A 15261-nucleotide genomic window follows, 5' to 3' on the forward strand; every position below is an offset into this window, starting at 1 on the left:
ACATGGCTAAGAGCATTAGCTCGGTAATGCATGAATATCGCTGAGTTTTCAGCGATATTAATGCATTGCGGTCGTTTTTTATCGTATTTCCGATAAACCTTGATAATAGCAAGGTTTATCTGCGATAATTTCTGACGGTAAAAAAATCGTTGCTAAGCATCGTTAGGGATAAATATCGCTTAACTTTGGTAATATGCCCCAACGTCTGTTAACGTTCGATTCGAAGGAAATCAGGAAGTGTTGAAAAACATTGTCTGCGCCATCTTGTCTTTTTTCAAATGCCACACTTTTGTCGTGCACGGCAGCCATTTTAGATGCCTTGACCAGACCCACTCTGTGCACGCTGTCGATCCTTAGCATGGCTCCCCACCCTCGCAAGCATCTCCCCCAGGCAGTGGTCACCCCCGCTCTCTGTCTTATGCATGGGTAATAAACCTCCCCCCATCTGCGCTGCTCTTCCCTGAGAATCACACCCTGTGCCCGCCCGACACCTCCCTTTCGCCCTATTCACTACCGCACCCTCTGACACTCCTTTTCCTCTGTGTCCGATTGTCCAGGCTGGTCCTAGGGTATCAGCTAGCCCTGCAGATGTAGTTTATGGCCACAGCTGTAAAGAATCACCCCTCTTCAAAGGAGTTATAGTAGATCAAGGCCCACACTCGATGAGATCCGTCACAGCAGAAGCGTTGCTATTATCTGAAAACCATCCTGTATTGTGATTGGGGAGGGGACCGAGCCTGAAGCGGAAGATTCCAGGGATGACTCTTTGTACATCAAAGTTTTTACAATTATGTGTCACATTAAAAATATATAGCACTCCGACAAAGTAGTAAGATTATAAAACTTTAATAATTTATAAATATATACAAGAAAACAAAAATAGTAATAACATATAAACATTTTTAGGGAAAAACAACGAAGTAGCGGTCGGCTGTGCGAATAGTCCCAACGCAGCACAACGTCCAGATTTCCGGCGTGGGGCGTCGCGGGGGGTGGGTCATCAGTAGCAAACTGTTGTGCGAATAGTTCCAAGGCAGCAGAACGCGCTGAAATCTAGATGACACGAAAGTGATGTCTAGTAAGTTGCCACCCAGCAAATAACGGCATGGGGCGTCGCGGGGGGTGGGTCATCAGTAGCAAACTGTTGCGCGAATAGTTCCAAGGCAGCAGAACGATGGCACCAAGGTGATGTCCAGTAAGTTGCCGCACTGGTTTTGGTATCCTACAATGCTGCTCCGAATAACGGCGTGGGGCGCTCCGGGGGAGGCGGCGTGAACGGGCCTCTCCAGGTGGAGTGTCATCTGTTGTAGTGGGGCGCCCCTTTACCGTTTCAGTTGCCATTCCGTCCGTTTTTGGTCCACTGTGTCAAAATCCGCAATTCAGCTGAGTTGCGCCCACTCTTGCGGTGCAGCGATAGGCGGCTGTCACAGGACTCTCAAAATGGCGGCAGGCTGTTTCCTTTTTGGGCCTGGTCCACTGAAATGGCCCTGGGACACCTTGGAAATCGGACGCTTGTCTGCTAGGTCTTGGACCCCATTTTCGAAAGCGTCCCCTCCGCCTTGAGAATTCATCAAAAGTTTTGGGGGCTCCGACTCCTGCAGGCTTCTGGTGGGGAGCGGCTGCCATGATTGCTCGCGGAATGACCACGACTGAGCTACGAGATGGTGGTGCTCTCATGCTGACGCCAGCTTCAGTCTGAAACATCCAGAAACAAGGTGGGGCTTTCATCGTTTGGGAAAAAAAAAAAGTTTTCATCCAATGAAAAGTGTTGTTTTTAGGTCACATGATCAAGCCTTCCATCATTAGGAAACCAAAAGTAAAATGAACCAATGAAAAGTTTTATAAACAAGTCACATGACCTGTTATGCGGCATAGGGTGTAAAATGCGGAGAAAATACGTTGGCACGTGAGGCGGCGTCAGTAGCGGACCGATGTGCGAATAGGCCGAAGGCAACACAACGCGCCAAGATCCGGATGGCACCGAGGTGGTGTCCAGCAAGTTGCAGCACTGGTGTGGCCATCCTACAATGCTGAAAGTCGGCGTGGGGCGCCCCGTTGGCCTGTGAGTTTGCGTCAGTAGCGGACCGATGTGCGAATAGGCCGAAGGCAGCACAACGCGCCAAGATCCGGATGGCACCGAGGTGGTGTCTAGTAAGTTGCCGCACTGGTGTGGCCATCCAACAATGCTGAAAGTCGGCGTGGGGCGCCCCGTTGGCCTGTGAGTTTGCGTCAGTAGCGGACCGATGTGCGAATAGGCCGAAGGCAGCACAACGCGCCAAGATCCGGATGGCACCGAGGTGGTGTCTAGTAAGTTGCCGCACTGGTGTGGCCATCCAACAATGCTGAAAGTCGGCGTGGGGCGCCCCGTTGGACTGTGAGATGGCGTCAGTAGCGGACCGATGTGTGAATGGGGCCGAAGGCAGCGCAACAATATTTTCGGAATAGAAGACACCACTAGGCGCTGAGATTCCAAGATCCGGATGGCACCGAGGTGGTGTGTAGCAAGTTGCCGCACTGGTGTGGCCATCCTACAATGCTGAAAGTCGGCGTGGGGCGCCCCGTTGGCCTGTGAGTTTGCGTCAGTAGCGGACCGATGTGCGAATAGGCCGAAGGCAGCACAACGCGCCAAGATCCGGATGGCACCGAGGTGGTGTCTAGTAAGTTGTCGCACTTCTGTGGCCATCCTACAATGTTGAAAGTCGGCGTGGGGCGCCCCGTTGGCCTGTGAGATGGCGTCAGTAGCGGACCGATGTGCGAATGGGGCCAAAGGCAGCGCAACAATATTTTCTGATTTGAAGACACCACAAGGCGCTGAGATGCCAAGATCCGGATGGCACCGAGGTGGTGTCTAGCAAGTTGTGGCACTGGTGTGGCCATCGTACAATGGTAAAAGTCGGCGTGGGGCGCCCTGTTGGCCTGTGAGATGGTGTCAGTAGCGGACTGATGTGTGAATGGGGCCAAAGGCAGCGCAACAATATTTTCTACAATATTTTCGGAGTAGAAGACACCACAAGGCGCTAAGATGCCAAGATCCGGATGGCACCGAGGTGATGTCTAAGTTGCGGACCGATGTGCGAATGGGGCCAAAGGCAGCTCAACAATATTTTCTGAAGAGAATACACCACAAGGCGCTGAGATGCCAAGATCCGGATGGCACCGAGGTGATGTCTAAGTTGCGGACCGATGTGCGAATGGGGCCAAAGGTAGCGTAACAAGATTTTCTGTATGGAAGATACCACTAGGCGTTGAGATGCCAAGATTCGGATGGCACCGAGGTGATGTCTAGCAAGTTGTGCCACTGGTGTGGCCATCGTACAATGGTAAAAGTCGGCGTGGGGCGCCCTATTGGCCTGTGAGATGGTGTCAGTAGCGGACTGATGTGCGAATGGGGCCAAAGGCAGCGCAACAATATTTTCTGACTGACACCACAAGGCGCTGAGATGCCAAGATCCGGATGGCACCGAGGTGATGTCTAAGTTGCGGACTGATGTGCGAATGGGGCCAAAGGCAGCGTAACAATATTTTCTGTATGGAAGATACCACTAGGCGTTGAGATGCCAAGATTCGGATGGCACCGAGGTGATGTCTAGCAAGTTGGTGTGGTCATCCTACAATGCTGAAACTCGGCGTGGGTCATCCCATTAGCCTGTGAGATGGCGTCAGTAGCGGACCGATGTGCGAATAGGCCGAAGGCAGCACAACGCGCCAAGATCCGGATGTCACCGTGGTGGTTTCATAGTTGAGAGGCACTTCATCTGCAGTGGGGTGCCGAGATCCGGATGGCACCGAGGTGATGTCTAGCAAGTTGCTGTACTGGTGTGGTCATCCTACAATGCTGAAATGTAGTGGGGCGCCCATTTACCGTTTCAGTTGCCATTCAGCTGAGTTTCGGCTGCTCTTGATGCTACAGCGACAGGCGGCTGCAAGAGGACTCTCAAAATGGCGGCCTGTTCTTTGGATTTGGGCCTGGTCCACTAAAATGGCCCTGGGACACCTTAGAACTTGGACGCTCGATTTTTTTTTCCTTTCCTGTACATGCAAAAAAAGGTAAATGCCCGGTACGTTACACGCTTCATCTGCCACGATGAACTCTCCAGAGGAACCGAAAAAAAATATAGTTGTGGTAACTATACCATGCATCGTCATATGGAGAGGTGGCACCAATTAATTATAGTGCTGCATAAAAGAGAGATTTGGAGGAGAACCCCTGACCTGCTAGTACATTCATCAAAGAAGTGGCACTGAGAGCTTCAGAGGCAAGGGAAACGGTCCCAAATATTTAGAAGAACTTTGGAAAGATTAAAATGACATGTTTAGATTGTGGTAAATTAATTTCATGTGGACAGATGAGTGTTACTCTAATAAATACAGCATATGAACATCATCATAGTCGATGGTTGGTAGAGACATTTTGACTATATCCTGGACCTGCCCGTCCTCGCCCAAAATGGCGCCGGAATAAATGGGACTCGTAACTCCTTGTTGTGTACTGGTTGCAGAACCTTGAAATCACGAGATACGTATGCAGTTTTGAAGCACATGGCGGGCGGGGACGAGAATTGATTGAATATTTCGACATCCCTATTGATATTAAGTTCTGATGTGTTATTGATTACTGTACTGTTGAAAGTTCGAATTAACGTCACCCATGGTACTTGCCCGCAAATGTATATCTAGATAATTTTATTGTAACTGGCCCTGTCGTATTTTAATTATAAAATGTACGTCCACCGATTCCGTAACTGTTAGACACCTTAGTTCTTGCAAACTAATGGCCCGCCCGTTACGTTCCTCTACAGTGTAAATGTCTATTCATCATATACGATTACAGTTTGCTCCGTGGCAGGCCCACGTGGTTATAGGCTCGTATTTGTATAATGAAATTTTCACAATAAAGGTTTTTAAAAGAAAACATGGTAGTAGTATATACATTGGTAAAGTTTTTAATAATAGTCACTGTTTTAGAATCATTAAAAGGCAAGTGAAATAAAGCAGACCAATTACATGAAGGGTAAAAGGTATAATACGAAGGAACACAGTAAAGATAAATGGTCAAGGGCTGTTGTGTTTTCTATTCCTGCAACATAAAGTGATCGCTAAGAATCTCATATTCAGGCGTATCGGCGACTAAGACAGCAGGTCGACCCTCTTTTGCTCAACGGCTCCGTCATGGGACGAAGAAACGCTCTTTTTCTCGAAAAAAGAATATATTTTACTTGCAGGACAGTTGTAAAATTTCCGGGAAAGTACATTAGCCTGGAACATTATAACATATATTTAAGCAAAAATAATGTTCGGAAGTAATTAAAAGCGTAATTTTTAGGTGATATGACCAAGGCTTTCATCATTAGAATAAGAAAAGTAAAATGAACCAATGAAAAGTTTTATTAACAAGTCACATGACTTGTTATGCTTACGTTACGCGCTGCGCGCCCCGGATGACTTCCGGATGCGCTAACGCGGCGCGTCATATGACGCATTACGCGACAACGCAGGTCCAGAATATAGTCAAAATGTCTCCACCAACCAGCGGTCGAAACACAACCCCTTTCAGCAGGCTAAATAGTTCTGTTAAATGACAACAGAAGGGACAGGCAACAAGAACCATCAGTCAAAGAGGGGAGGGCTAGTTCTTCTCTACCGGGTTACATTGGGGCGCTACCGGAACTGATCGAATTGGTAGTCTACAGTGTTTCTGGATGTTTCAGACTGAAGCTGGGGTTAGCATGAGAGCACCACCATTTCGTAGCTCCGTTGTGGCCATTCCGCAACCAATCATGGCAGCCGCTCTTTATCGTTATTTTGGGCGGGGTGGGTGGCGGAGCCGAGCTGTTTTGCAGCCATCATTGTGTGGAGTTCAGTTCATCTCACTAGTTTTGTATTTGTCATGAGGGGTTGTTCCTAATGTTTCTATTTTAGCGAGGTCAAAAAGAGATCCCATTAGTGGCCTACTGATTTTGCTCGATTCCTTTTCTTTTTTTTTACACGATTTTTCGTTATCTGCAAAGACTAAACAGAGTATTGCGACTCTGTGTTTGTTTGTAAATAGAGAATGAACCAAAGAGAACTAATTCTAAAACAGTAAATACTTGGATAACAATCAATCAAATGGAGAGAGAAGCAGGCACGACGGATTACAACGGGGGCAAAGGCCTGCGTTAACTACCTTTCACTATCTGCAAAGAGAGAGTACTCCTAATAGAAATGAGGGGGGGGGGGGGGCACCATTCAAAGCAGATCAGTGTGCATAAACACAAAAATGTTTTCACTTACCACGTACTTGACATTCGACAGCTTATGATATTTGCTATTAAAAAACCATTGAAATTCACTGAAAAAACCATAGGTTATAGACCATATATAGTTAGGAATTAGCATTTACAAAACCTTGAAAATTCACTGAAAAAACCATAGGTTATAGACCATATATAGTTAGGAATTAGCATTTAAAAAACCTTATTTTACTCACACAAAACCATTGAAATTCCATATATAGTTAGTTGCACTAACTATATATCGCGCACCCGCAATCCACTGCTGATCATGTCACATATTACATCATTCATGACATGGTCAGTGACATCACTGATGACATCACTGATGACATCTCAAATGACATCACTGATGACATCACTGATGACAACATCCAGTGACTGTATGTTTCTGTAAAGTTAAAATATGTCTTACATATTGAAGAATGAGTGGATGTATAAGTGTCTGGATGAAGGATTTAGTAGGTGCGTGACTGACTGTATGAGTGAGTGATTAAATGTGTCTCACTGAATGCATGGGTTAGTGACTAAACTGTCTTAATTTGTGCATCATTATGTCTGTTGTTCTGTAAACTGCTGCATGTGTTGATCATTAGCTATACGAGAGGCTATATGTGTTATTAATTGGTTGCCCAAGTATTTCTATGGGAGATTGAGTTTGTGTGGGGGTGGCTGGAAGGTGTGTGACTCTATGCATAGATGTGTGAGCAGTTTATTCACTAGGTGTATGAGTTCAAGAGTGCATGTGGAAACAGCTACATGGGCAGTTGACTGTGTGCATGAGTGTATTGATGAGTGAATGGATATCTCAATGCTACATGTCATAGTAAGTACATATGTAAAACACAGTACATGTGAGAGTTGGCATATATAAATAACTGTGCATGAGAGCCACTGAATGAGTGAGTGGTTGTATCGATCATTGTGAACTTGTATCAGGGATTGTATAAGAGAGTAAATATGTGTTAGTATATGTTTCAACTGTATAGTTGAAGAAATGGAGGTGAGATTGTTTCTTTGCATGACTGACTGGGTGTGTGAGTAACTCCATGGATGAGTGGCAGTGTGTGAGTGTCTGTATACACTGAGTGTATCTAAGGTTATATTAGAGTCTGAAGAGGTTTATCGTATTAGCACAAGAATGATGTCAAATGAGATGTCATCAGTGATGTCATCAGTGATGTCATTTGAGATGTCATCAGTGATGTCATCAGTGATGTCACTGACCATGTCATGAATGATGTAATATGTGACATGATCAGCAGTGGATTGCGGGTGCGCGATATATAGTTAGTGCAACTAACTATATATGGAATTTCAATGGTTTTGTGTGAGTAAAATAAGGTTTTTTAAATGCTAATTCCTAACTATATATGGTCTATAACCTATGGTTTTTTCAGTGAATATATATATATATGTATATCACAGCAATTCCTCCACTCAGCCACGCCAGCGAAGAACGACAACACCATTTATCGGCCTCCAAATCTTTATTGGGTCAGCTTACAAGGGCCCAAGTGGGCATTTTCAAATGTAGTTCTGTTGTTCTCCTTACCTCAATACAAGAGAACCACTTTTCAAACTTTTCTTAAACTGACAGTACTGGTTTATTTATTAGTTATGTCAAACTGACAAATATCATTTTGACAACCATGTTTCTATTTCAAAATGTCAGCTTCTTTTAGCCGCACAGTTTTATATATATATTACCAGTATTTGGATTTTTGTTCTCTTATATTGTGTCACTAATTAAAACGTGAAAACTATATGTGTATAAAACACCCTCAAAAATAAAATAATTATAAAAATAATTACTGAGGAAGCTGCAATCTTAAAAATTACAATTTGTCACAGGTACTATTTATGTACAAGCGGACCATTACGAAGATAAAGTGTAACAATCATGGAGGATTAATAATTTCAGAGGTGTGTTATTAAATCCTCTTCCAGGTTTAGACCATCCGGTGAGCGTGTATTGAGTTCTATTATGTAACACCATTCAAGTCTTCTTAACTTTTTAACACGATTACCCCCTCGAACACTCGGGGGAATATCGTCAATCACAAAATAGCAGAGCCCTGCTGTACTTTTTTCATGGTGAGACTCAAAATGACGTGCTACAGGGTAAGACCTATCCCCATTACGTATAGCTCTCAGATGTTGTAACATTCTCATATAAACCAGGTTGATAGTGTTTCCTACGTATCGCAGGCCACAAGGGCACTGTAATATGTATATGGCAAATTCTTTTCCCTTTTGGAAAGTCCTAAAGGATAAGATTGTGTATTTTTCCCGTTGGTACAGGCTTTACATTTTGGACATTTTAAAATCCTGGTTTCTTAACTAACCAAGTCCTACCCTGATTGTCTGGTTTCTGTGGTAGCATATTGCTAACTAGAAGCTGTTTGAACGAACGTGCCTTACGAAAGGTAATAGCTGGTCTTTTTGGCACAATGTTAGCCAGCAAAGGAACATTACAGATCAAATGCCAGTGCCTGTTGTATATTTTTCTAACATGTTTGTGCTGACGATTATAAGTTGTAATTAATCTCACTTGGTTTTTTTGTAGTGTACGTTTTATTTTGTTCTCACTTTCTTTAAACAGAATATCTTCCCTACTCCTTTTCTTTGCTTTGTTAATTGAGGTTCTGATATTTTCATTTGTGTATCCTCGCTCTGAAAACCTGGATGCTAAGATGGAAAATTCTGTCTCTAGAGTATTAGTCTCACTGCAAGACAGCAGGTATCGTACAGTGCCAAGCCAAGAGAAAAAGGCAAAGGCAAAAGAGGTGCAAAGGCCACAAGCAGCAACAGCGTACCAGCCGGCAGATGGACCAAATAGCGCTGTCAGGAATGGATTCTACCTTAATTAATCTGACTGACATTGTACTATTGAGCAAGGAACAAAACATCTTGAAGTTGGGATTGTCATACTGTCCTCCGGCGGACTTTAATTATGTGTCAATCAGAGTGGACAATTTTAAGTTTGTGCGTGCACTCAAATTAAAAAAACACTTTGCCCTGACTAAAACGAAAAACTCTACAGGAACCTTTAATGAATTAAATACAGCTGGAGAAGGTTCAAGCTTAACAGTGGCTGATATTGAGGTGATGGTTGAATTAAGAGCTATAGATAGACCACCTATGGAGTCCTCATTTACTGAGGTTGAGTCGGGTCCAAGTGGACAAAATGAGGATAATTCTTCAATCGTCGAACAAGCTGCGGAAGAGAACAACTAGTAACCATCGATGAGAGTGCACCAACGCAGTTTCGCCCAACCTCACGATTTATCACAATGAGGACAAGAGACTCTATTGATGTATTTAATGAATTGGCCACAAATGATTTGAAAAATTTGGAAAAATGCACTAGTACAAGTTATAAAAAGTTTTCACAGCAAGAAAAAGAGTATGCTGCTTTGATCATGAAATTAAAGTCAAATCACAACTGTATCGTGAGAGATGCAGATAAAGGGGAGAATGTTGTTCTCCGGGATAGGACTAAATACCTCAGTGAAGCATACAAGCAATTGAACAATCGTAGCAATTATGTGAAAGTAAAAGCAGATGTCATGCAAAAGAGCTTTGATGTATATAATGGACAATTGCAATCATGGTATACTCAATGTTTGATCTCTTACGAGGAATTACAATTCCTTTTAATATCTAATCCCGTGACACCTGTCTTTTACCTTATCCCAAAGGTAGATAAAAATGTGGCCAACCCACCGGGTCGGCCCATTAGATCTGCCATTGGAAGTGCATTGGAAAATACTTCTAAGTATATTAATTCATTTTTTAACCCTATTGTGAAGCTCCTGCCCTCCTATATTCAGGATTCAAGAGATTTCCTAAAGAAAATCTATGACTTACCATGGGATAAAGATCTTTTACTGGTAACTATTGATGTAACTACATTATATACTAGTATTAGGCATGACGATGGTTACGGGCCATTAGACATTTTTTTCAAGATCGACCTATTAAGTTATGGTGACATACACAGATGTTATTAACAATGACCTCTGTCAGCCTCAAGAACAATTAATTCCTGTTCAACAATGAGTTATACAATCAAGTCTGTGGAACCGCAATGGGCACCTGCTTCGCCCCCAGCTATCCGAATTTGCATATGGGCTGATGGGAGGAGCAGGTGGTCCGTGCGAGTTTCCAGACAGAATGGGAAGAGAATGTTCTCCATTGGAGTCGGTACATCGACGATCTCTTTATAGTTTGGAAAGGGACCGAAGAATCAGTCAGAATGTTCATAAAAAAAACTTCAAGTAAATGAGTTAAATCTCAAATTGACAAGCACAATAAGTTCTAGCTTTGTCGATTTTCCGACTGTGTATGTGCGAGACTCTAAACTCCATACGAAGCTATACAGGAAACCAACTGCGGGAAACACGCTGCTACACACGGCAAGTTTCCATCCTCAAAACTAATAAGAAGTATTCCGTATGGCGAAAGTTTGAGAACAATTCGAAATTGCAGTGAGACTAATACTCTAGAGACAGAATTTTCCATCTTAGCATCCAGGTTTTCAGAGCGAGGCTACACAAATGAGTATATCAGAACCTCAATTAACAAAGCAAAGAAAAGGAGTAGGGAAGATATTCTATTTAAAGAAAGTGAGAACAAAATAAAACGTACACTACAAAAAAACAAGTGAGATTAATTACAACTTATAATCGTCAGCACAAACATGTTAGAAAAATATACAACAGGCACTGGCATTTAATCTGTAATGATCCTTTGCTGGCTAACATTGTGCCGAAAAGACCAGCTATTACCTTTCGTAAGGCACGTTCGTTCAAACAGCTTCTAGTTAGCAATATGCTACCACAGAAACCAGACAATCAGGGTAGGACTTGGTTAGCTAAGAAACGAGGATTTTTAATATGTCCAAAATGTAAAGCCTGTACCCACGGGAAAAATACACAATCTTATCCTTTAGGACTTTCCAAAAGGGAAAAGAAAATCAAAGGGTTTTATACCTGTAAGACCGAATTTGCCATATACATATTACAGTGCCCTTGAGGCCTGCGATACGTAGGGAGCACTATCAACCCGGTTTATATGAGAATCTTACAACATCTGAGAGCTATACGTAAGGGGGATAGGTCTTACCCTGTAGCACGTCATTTTGAGTCTCACCATGAAAAAAGTACAGCAGGGCGCTGCTATTTTGTGATTGACGATATTCCCCCTAGTGTTCGAGGGGGTAATCGTGTTAAAAAGTTAAGAAGACTTGAATCGTGTTACATAATAGAACTCAATACACGCTCACCGGGTGGTCTAAACATGGAAGAGGATTTAATAACACACCTCTGAAATTATGAATCCTCCATGATTGTTACACTTTATCTTATTTATGGTCCGCTTGTACATAAAAAGTTCCAAGGACAAATTGCAATTTTTAACATTGCAGCTTCCTCAGTAATTATTTTTATAATTATTTTATTTCTGTGGGTGCTTTATACACATATAGATTTCACGTTTTAATTAGTGACACAATATAAGAGACCACAAATTCAAATACTGGTAATATATATAAAACTGTGCGGCTAAAAGAAGTTGAAATTTTGAAATAGAAACATGGTTATCAAAATGAAAATTGTCAGTTTGACATACCTAATAAATAAATCAGTACTGTCAGTTTAAGAAAAGTTTGAAAAGTGGTTCTCTTGTATTGAGGTAAGGAGAACAACAGAACTACATTTGAAAATGCCCACTTGGGCCCTTGTAAGCTGACCCAATAAAGATTTGGAGGCCAATACATGGTGTTGTCGTTCTTTGCTGGCGTTGTTGAGCGGAAGAATTGGTGTGATTTTGAGGACCGTGACTTGGTGGGTGGTCCATTTGATGACACACCCGCTGGTTTGGAAGGCGGCGGCGTTTCCCAAGTAAGGAGGAGTAAAAAGAAAAAATATATATATATATATATATATATATATATATATATATATTACCTACTGGCGCTCGCTTGTAGGTAGTTATAGTTAGGACCTATTATCCATAAGAAAAACACAACATTCTATTGCCAATAACTTTGGCGTCGATTGATGAATCTTCTTAAAAGTTTCCAAACTTTTGGCCAGCTCAGTTCCCATTCTTCCCTGAACGTTTGGGGTGATTGGTGAAGCAGGGGCTGAGAAAAAAGGGGGGTCCCAAAATGCGTTTTCCCCATGCAATTTCTCATAGGACCTTTAGCCACGGCTACAGCTCGAACGGCTGAACGGAATTACACCACATTTAGCAGAGAGGTAGTCCTCAGTTCCGACTTGTGCCTTTGGCATATCTGGTGTTAATCTGTGCAGTAGTTTCTTTGAAAATTTTGGTTAAAGTCATTTATATATCTATGGGCACGGAGGATCCCCGGATTGTGCGAGAATTGCCCTCGTAGGATAAGCGCACCGTTCCGATCATGCACTGAATTCAAATTGGCTGTCAAGCTGTTGTAAACATTCAAAACCAGGAACTGTTGGCAGCCATTTTGTGCCTCGGTAGACGCGAGGGTGAATAAGTCTGTGAAATATGTTGGTAAAACATGAACAGGGGCAGGTTAGACACACCCTGACCCCCTAGGCCAGCTCAGGGGGTGACATAGGGACCCATAGGGCAAAAAAAGTAAGAACATTTATTTACAAAAAAAGTCGCGAGATGCGCTTGGATCCACGCATTTGGTTGCTGAAAAAAATGAAGAATGTATTTTTGAGATATATATCAAGCTGATGTGTATAGATGTTGGGTGGTTCTACAGAGAGCCCTTGTGTTTATTGAGAGATATTAGTAATTACAAGTAAGTACCAATGCAGAGTCTAAAGTTCATGAGGAAGACTCAGTTTCCTTCATCTGTAAAATGTACACTATCTCTTTAATAGATGCCATGCATATTGAAACGCAGATTGTTATGGTATATGGACAATATTCTATAGTCTCGTATAAAAGTAGAAAGATTTATTCACATGTTTATTCACTTATCTGCGCAGATCAAGTGTTCTAGTCTTCCCCTATCTCGACGACTGTTTTTTGAAGGCGGGCTCGCCCCAGACAGTCGTCTCCCACCTCCAGACTACGGTCGACCTCTTGCACCTGCTGGGGTTGTCCATCAACGTGCCGAATTCGCACCTGTGCCCTCTCTCAGAAGCTCCTCTTCATTGGAGCGGTTCTGGACTCAGCGCAGTTTCAGCTTTTTCACTCCGAACAGCGGGTTCAAGATATTTAGGCTCTGATTCTGATCTTTCAGCTTTTATCCCGGGTCTCGGTCAGATTGACGCTGCGGCTCCTGGGCTGAAGGACTCCTGCATCCTAGTGGTGCATCACGTAAGGTGGCATGTGAATAAATATAAGCATAGGCCACGCAGTTTGCCTCCCGTAATACACAAATTTCAGGGGGCGGTGGTTCCCGGGGCTTGAGGGGGGTCGTTGAAGCCCACATACTTGTAATGTTGTGGGGCGGGTTGGACGCGAAAGTGGTGCAAGGGGGTTGTAAATCTGGTACACAGTGTTTTGTTTTACTTTGCTTTCCTTTCTGTGATGTAGAAGATCCTGGGTAAATATAACGGTTTTTGTACAGCCAGTAACTTTTAACCCTATCCCCAAATGGCTTTCTGCCTGTTACCATAGTAACAGTTCATGGAACACTTACAGAGGTTAAAAGTTGACCACACTATGTTGCTAATGAGTTAGCCTCAGAATTATACTTCAAAATATAAATATAGTTTCTATTGATGACTGCTACCCCCACAAAAAAAAACAGACGTGTGTACTTTTTTTTAATTAACTTTTATTAAAACAATAACTGGAACTATAACTCAAAGATAACAATACAATAAATACCTAGAACTATAACTAACAAAACAATATAATAAACAACATATAATATGGACACCAAAAGAAGTATTGTAGTTAATCTGCAAAACAAAAAAGAAAATTAGTGTTTAAAATTAGATTGATGTGACTAAATGAGGTCAAAGATTATAAGTCAAAGTAACACTTGACGATATTTATATTTTTTTTAAATGTTTCCAGTGTGCCTGAAATGCTTCCACTGGCATTGTACATGCAGACTTTGTTCCACCCTTTTTATCAATTTTTGCAGTTTGAGCTATAACGTCCTACCTCTGTTATTCATCTCCTACTTTCTCCTTTCAAATTCTCTTATAAAGACCTTAACAACAATTAAAGGGAACATTTTCTGCATATTTTTAATAAAGCATTTGACACAATGCATTGTGACACCTTATTTATTGAATGTTTTGAAATTAATGTTCACAAGTCTTAAAAAAGGTGAATGCAAGAATAGTTACTTGCCGCATATGCAAGACTGCTTTCAAGAGTAGACCCCAATAAAGAGGACTGGTGTGGAACTGCAAGTATGCGGAAGCACTTGCAGACTAAGAATCCGGTCAACTTTGCAAGGGAAGAGTTAAGGAGATTGAGAGAGGCTCCTCCTGCTTCATGAGGAGACCCAAGTACCAGTGGAGCAACACCGCCAACCTCTACTGCACAGCCTAATATTCGTCCCCAATTTGGAACCCTTTAAGAAAAAAAGTAAGAAGGTTGGGAGCTCTGTATACCATCCTAATACCGAATCATCCTTTAGTTATACAGAGATGTACCCTGTATCAGACTTATCCGTACAAGTGTGAATTTGAGATTATCTGCCACCGAAAACCCCTCAAGTACTTATATCCGTTACTTTTTAACTTTGTTGAGTAGTCGTATTGTGAGTATTTGCCTTAAAGTTGTCCGTTAAAAATTTGTGAATCTCTCTGGCTTCATACAACTAGTTCATGCCATATTTGAGACATCGGTGAAATGAACTGGAACAGGAGGTTATACTTTCTTCAATGTTGGTAACTTGCTGATGACTTATGTAACAATGTGGTAACTGAAAAAAGAGTTGAAAATGTATATGTTGTACATATGTCCAAGCTTTATTTTAATGTTCATGAAAACAATTGTTCTCAATAGGATTGGGGAG

The 15261-nt window shown here is 42.4% G+C and overlaps 1 protein-coding gene across 3 annotated transcripts in view; it reads right to left on the minus strand.

Moving 5' to 3' along the window:
* LSMEM1 (leucine rich single-pass membrane protein 1) overlaps positions 1-15261 on the minus strand; it is a 267545-nt gene that overhangs the window by 155913 nt on the left and 96371 nt on the right. Inside the window, exon 5 of one of the 3 annotated variants that reach the window (XM_078674442.1) lies at positions 14077-14188. The exons of the other annotated variants lie outside the window; for them this stretch is intronic. The gene's annotated coding sequence lies outside the window, so the exon portion shown is untranslated. Of the gene's footprint in view, positions 1-14076; positions 14189-15261 lie in introns of those variants that run through there. 3 annotated transcript variants of the gene reach the window in all.

This window comes from Lissotriton helveticus, chromosome 1_1 (assembly GCF_964261635.1).
Source record: "Lissotriton helveticus chromosome 1_1, aLisHel1.1, whole genome shotgun sequence".
NCBI lineage: Eukaryota > Metazoa > Chordata > Amphibia > Caudata > Salamandridae > Lissotriton > Lissotriton helveticus.